This window comes from Ananas comosus, linkage group 16 (assembly GCF_001540865.1).
Source record: "Ananas comosus cultivar F153 linkage group 16, ASM154086v1, whole genome shotgun sequence".
Taxonomy (NCBI): Eukaryota; Viridiplantae; Streptophyta; class Magnoliopsida; order Poales; family Bromeliaceae; genus Ananas; species Ananas comosus.
Genome location: NC_033636.1, coordinates 1,114,926 through 1,120,455, shown reverse-complemented (window position 1 = coordinate 1,120,455; position 5,530 = coordinate 1,114,926). Strand labels below are relative to the sequence as shown.

The 5,530-nt window shown below is 36.8% G+C and overlaps 1 long non-coding RNA gene across 1 annotated transcript; it reads left to right on the top strand.

Moving 5' to 3' along the window:
* Window positions 2,775-4,784, top strand: LOC109722458. The gene is made up of 2 exons (XR_002219469.1): window positions 2,775-2,952; window positions 4,538-4,784. It is a non-coding gene; the product is annotated as an uncharacterized LOC109722458 (long non-coding RNA).

Sequence of the window (5,530 nt, the reverse complement as noted above, 5' to 3'; positions counted from 1 at the left end):
GAAACAAAAGTAATTTAAAGAAGTTGTACACACTATATGGTTGAACAGATCTTTTTAGACTCCCCACAAACCAATTAGTAAGTACATACTACTTGAGTAGATAGATACTGAACCTAATGGTCACGCATACAGTAGTGAGGCCTAAAAGTTACAATTAGAGCTACAATTTGCCCCTAAGTTCTTCACTATTATTCAAGGTCTCCAATCAAATATCTTCCTCTTATCAAGAACGCACGAGGAACCCACCGTCCCTAGCGCAAGTGGCAAAGGACTTGGTGGTTGGTACCCGAGGTCCCGGGTTCAAATCCTAATTGATTCATATTTCCAGCTAAGTTCATTTCTAAATTAAATAAATCAAGCAGGTAGCATGCTACCTATCTCTCTCTCAAAAAAAAAAAAAAAAAAGAGGAGAGAACGCAAGAGCAAACTCCCAAGCAGACAGCAATTCGATACACAAAAGCAGATGAACACAACAACCTACTTGATGCGCAATTGTTGTGGAATGAATCGACCGAGTGAACATTCTAAGCAGTTTATTAGAACATCAGATACTCCTCAGCTGAATTCCCCTCCTCAGGTCACAACAGTCTCACACTACTACAAGGGTGTGTGCCGCAAAGCGTGAGTTAATCATACCAGTGAGGGAAGTGTCTCTACTAACTGTGCAAACAGACGGGAATGAATTACAACAAACTGAATTCAGAATTCACCTACCATTTCCTAGGGATTCAACCACGAACTTTTCTAAACATTTATCTATCGAAAGAAATGCAGAAAGATAGCGAATTAGCTACTAAAACGCACAGATAATCAGCGAACTTTTAACAGATTGTCATTTGATTCCTAGTCCTTCACTTGGAAGTAGAGTAATCTCTAAACTTCTCAAATCTCTTGCATGTCATCCCAACGTTCATTTGCTATTAAAAATATATCCTACAGCCATTTCTGTTTCCACCTCGTAGCAGAATTGCAGGTTTCCAAGGAGTAAAGTGAAATTCATCTAAGTCTAGTTTTATCCATGTATTTTTTTTCACCCTAAATTATCTCTAACCAACTCTGAAAAGAAAATGCAGGTTATTTTCAAAGCAATGCAAGTAAATTACATGATTGTTAACCACCATAAACAAAATTGTTTGCATTGGGGATTTTAAGTAAATATTTGAAAGTGAGCAAATAGAACAAAGGGATTAAACTGGATTGGTTAACAGTGACCGACTGTGCTTACTGAGGGACCGAGGCATAAATGTAGTTTACAAATCAAAGCTTTCAGTAGTGACAACTCCCGACAAGAAACTCTGCAGGTAATTCTGGAAGTAAAATAGGTAATTGTACAATCTTGCTCAATTTTTGGGATGGCAGGTTATACAAGATAATGGAAAACAAATAGGGGAAGATGTATAGAGCTCAACTTAAATCTACCACATTTTGAAATGGATGATGAACATTAAAAATATCAATTCTATTACCAAATCTGATAATATATTTGATCTNTTTCTGCTGAGAGAGTTGTCTAATATTTCATTAGATAATACAATCAAAAGTACCTAATGTTCTAGCAAAAAAGTCAAAATTCTCTGTGGGATGTATAGAGCTCAACTTAAATCTACCACATTTTGAAATGGATGATGAACATTAAAAATATCAATTCTATTACCAAATCTGATAATATATTTGATCTAGTACATCCCACAGAGAATTTTGACTTTTTTGCTAGAACATTAGGTACTTTTGATTGTATTATCTAATGAAATATTAGACAACTCTCTCAGCAGAAATTAAATTAATAAGCTCTAATAAAATTTTCTTAGGCATTTTTCAGAAACCAAAAGGAATGTAAGTTAGGTTGTGTAAGAAAAGTTTAACATTCAGACACTTATTCAAGATGCATTATAGTGAAGGTAAGGCATATATTTTACCCAAAAAAAATAACAACAATCAGAATTATTACAATTTACGACAGTACTTCTATCTCTTACATATAGCGTGAGTAATCTTGCTAAAGAAGATTGAAAAAAAAGGAGATCGTTTCTCCAATCAATTTATCACGACATTGAGCCCAGGAAATGCCATTAGAGACCACTGTTTGAGGAATCCGCTTCCTCGAAAAAGGATTATCTGTTGACCTACCGCCATAATTCTAAATCGAGCTCTTTAGTACCTGTTGGAGTGGAGTATATCCTTTAGTGAGGGTGATGATGGGCTCGATGTCGCTGAGGATCTCGGCCTCTTTATCCTTTCACTGACGAAACTGTAATATACCGGATTTTTTTTAATATAAAAGTAAGTGTAAATAAAAATAGTGTAAGACACTATTTTTATTGGACTTAAAAAAGTAAAATATAAGTCGTAAATGACTTGTGCTGAAATTGGAATGGAAAAAGAAGATTTAAAATTTTCTGTAAAAAACGGGATTGATATTTTAGCAGAAAATTCACAGTTTCAAAAAATTATGAAAATTTGAGAATATGTCGGAATTATTTTTTTGAGACTAGATTTAAAGTTTAATGTCATTTTGACACCCAGAAAGTGAAAATCAAAATCTGACTGCTATCTGCTAGAGATTCTAGTCGGTAGAGCTTTCGATGACTTAAAATGGTTCAAAACTGAAAAGTTAAGATCACATAGTCTGATTAACTTTAATTGAGTCTAGCTATCAAATTTGAGAGCAAACGGACATTCAGAAGGACTCCAATTAAATGTATCAGACTAGAATTGGACTGAAGTGATAATATTGATGACTTAAAGGCAATTGTTACATTGCTTAGTGGATTTCCACTAAGCTGCCAGGGGACCTTCTCCATTCTTGTCCACTATACCCTGTACGTAGAGAGAGAAGGAGAAAAGAAGAGAAAAGGGAAAAAGAGAAGAAGAAGAAGAAAGTAATGAAATTGGTGCCGTTTGACAAGCCAATCGAAACGATGCCCGTGCGATTTTTAGTGTTTCGACACTCGGGTTAGTGTTGTAATATTATTATAATTTCATATTAAATTTTTTGGTGGATTCTTGATAGTGGATGTTAGGAGGTGTGTTAGTTACTCATAAAGATGTTAAGCTTTGGTTTCTTGGTTGTTAGAAGTGGTAGTTGCCTTTGAAACCTAAAGGAAAAGCTATGTGTAATCATGTGTGAATGTTGGCAGCTGGGAAGTAACATGTTGGGAACTTAAAACCTGAGATAAAGTGATGATGTTGCTGTGATTAGGTTTGTTCTAATTACCTTAGAAAGGGTTAACTTGGGTTTTCTTGGTTGCTATAGCTTGTTTTTGCTATAGAATCATGGAAAGAGCGATATAAATCATGTGTTAACCTTGGCAGCTAGGAGTTAAGACAAGTATTATGCAGAATTTGGTTAGGGATTGATGTAAATTCCCTAGATTTCGGTTTTGAGGTTCTTAAGTTGTTGGAGCTAAGTTTCTTATATATGTTCTTATAAAACCTGTGTAAAAAGAGGTTATGTTGAACTAAAGCTTAGAAATGTAATTTTGTGGGATTGGATGCCTAGTTTGAAATTGATCGCTTGGAACCCTAATTAGGGATAAAACCGATGCGTTGGGAAGCTTGGATCGGTGTTTCGATGAGTCTACGCCGAGCTAGTGAGGAAAAACCTCATTTTAGCTTCGTTTGTCGCGAACGAGGGTTGAGATCGTTCATAAATCGCGGGAAGTGATTTTCTCGCATTCCGGCATTATTTAAAAGTGGGTGGTACTTTCTGAAGTCATCGAATGACTTATTATGTTTATGTCGCTTTTCTTGAGTATATATGTATTATATATGTTTAGTAATATTCATGCATTATAGGGTTTATTTTGATGTATGACGTGAGATCTAATTGTATGCTTTGAAAGCAAAAATGCATGTGGACAGTGGCTACTAAACATAGAACCCTATAAATATATGAACTTGTAGTGGATTATAAAATAGTTGACAAAGTCACATTGTGAATAGATTGCATGAATAACACCCAGTATTGCGAATGTCAAACAAGAAAAATGAACTTGTATTATTTGTGACATTAGAACTAAATGAATTGATTAGCATCTAGAGATGGACATGTAAATCTAGTATAAAGAGCTATTTAAAGTGTGGCATTGTCATTGTATCCTCCCAGTGAGGATTGGATCATACTCATATTAGTCTAATACTCGATGTAAGGTCGCTCCTATTTGGGCGATGAGCTCCGAAATTGTCATCAACTGAGTTGGAAGCAGGTATATGCTCCCCAGTAGACGATCCCGTCGGATTGTAGCAGGAGTCTCCCCGATAGTAGGGATTTAGTTGGTGAGTTGTAGTTAACCAAATTATTAACCAGTTGATTGGGTAATGATAATGTGATAGCATGCATGCATAAACTCCATGAGTTATATATGTTGTTTTTTTCAGTTTTGTACAGGCATTGTAGTAGATGCATGATATAGTTGGCTACTATTTGTTCTCTTTCTTTGCCTACATATGCCTGAATAAACCTAGTGGGTGTGTCGGCGAGGTCGGCAGCCGAACCTATTGGAAACTTTCTGTAGTTCTCACCCCACTAAACATGCAGGTTCTAGCGAGTGCGGGGTGGTTGAGGATCGTGACACGGACAGTGCTTAATAGATAGCGACATCCATTGAGTATAGTTATACCTTGTACATTTCATCTATTTATAGTTGATGAAAAAAAATATAAATTATTCATTTGAGAGATGACACATGTATATGTTAGAAGAATGAATGTATGTAATCGCAATGTAAGATTTGTATTTGATTTAAAGTAATCAGAATACAATGTATAAATGTTTTAGTTAGTTACTTTCATTTACCTATGTTGTTTGCCCTCGTGAAAGTCATGTATATTGGAAATTTTTTCTGGGCATTTCATTATCAATGTTTGATTGTTGTAGAGCCTAGGGCGAACAGAGGAGGTTCTGTTTGTTCGGTGTCTGTGTACGGGTCAGAACCAACCAAATTGACGGTCACAGGACGTGACAGAAACCCGAACTCATCAGCCTAGGCCTTGGAGAGGGAGGTCGTCGGAGCACCGCCACGCTCGTGGAGGAGAAGGCCGAGGGCGACGCCGGCGCGATGGCGGATCTCCTCAAAGCACGTGGGGCCGAGAAGATCGAGAGCAAAAGTGAGGGTGATTTGAGGATGGGATCGAAGGTTGGAGAGGATGCAGAGGAAAAGGGACGGAGGATAAGTAAAGGTGAAGGAGAGGGGGAGAGCTCGAGTTGGGAGGGAAGGAAGAGAAGGGATCGGGGCGGAGGCATTCGAACGCTAGGGAAGACGCAATAGAGTGGTTCGGGATTAGGGTTAGGGTTAGAGTTAGGATTAGGGTTGTATTAAGGCTCAATATAGATATATTTAATACAAATTATTAGTCGGTAAAAGAATATAGTTTAAAATAATTGCCGCTAAGTATAAGTGAATAATAAATAATAATGACCATTCGATATTTGCCGCTATTAAATTGTCGCTAAATGTCTATTTTGTTGTAGTGATGTAGGTAGCAATGAATCACCGGTAATAGTTGACAAGTACCCAAGGAACGAACGTAA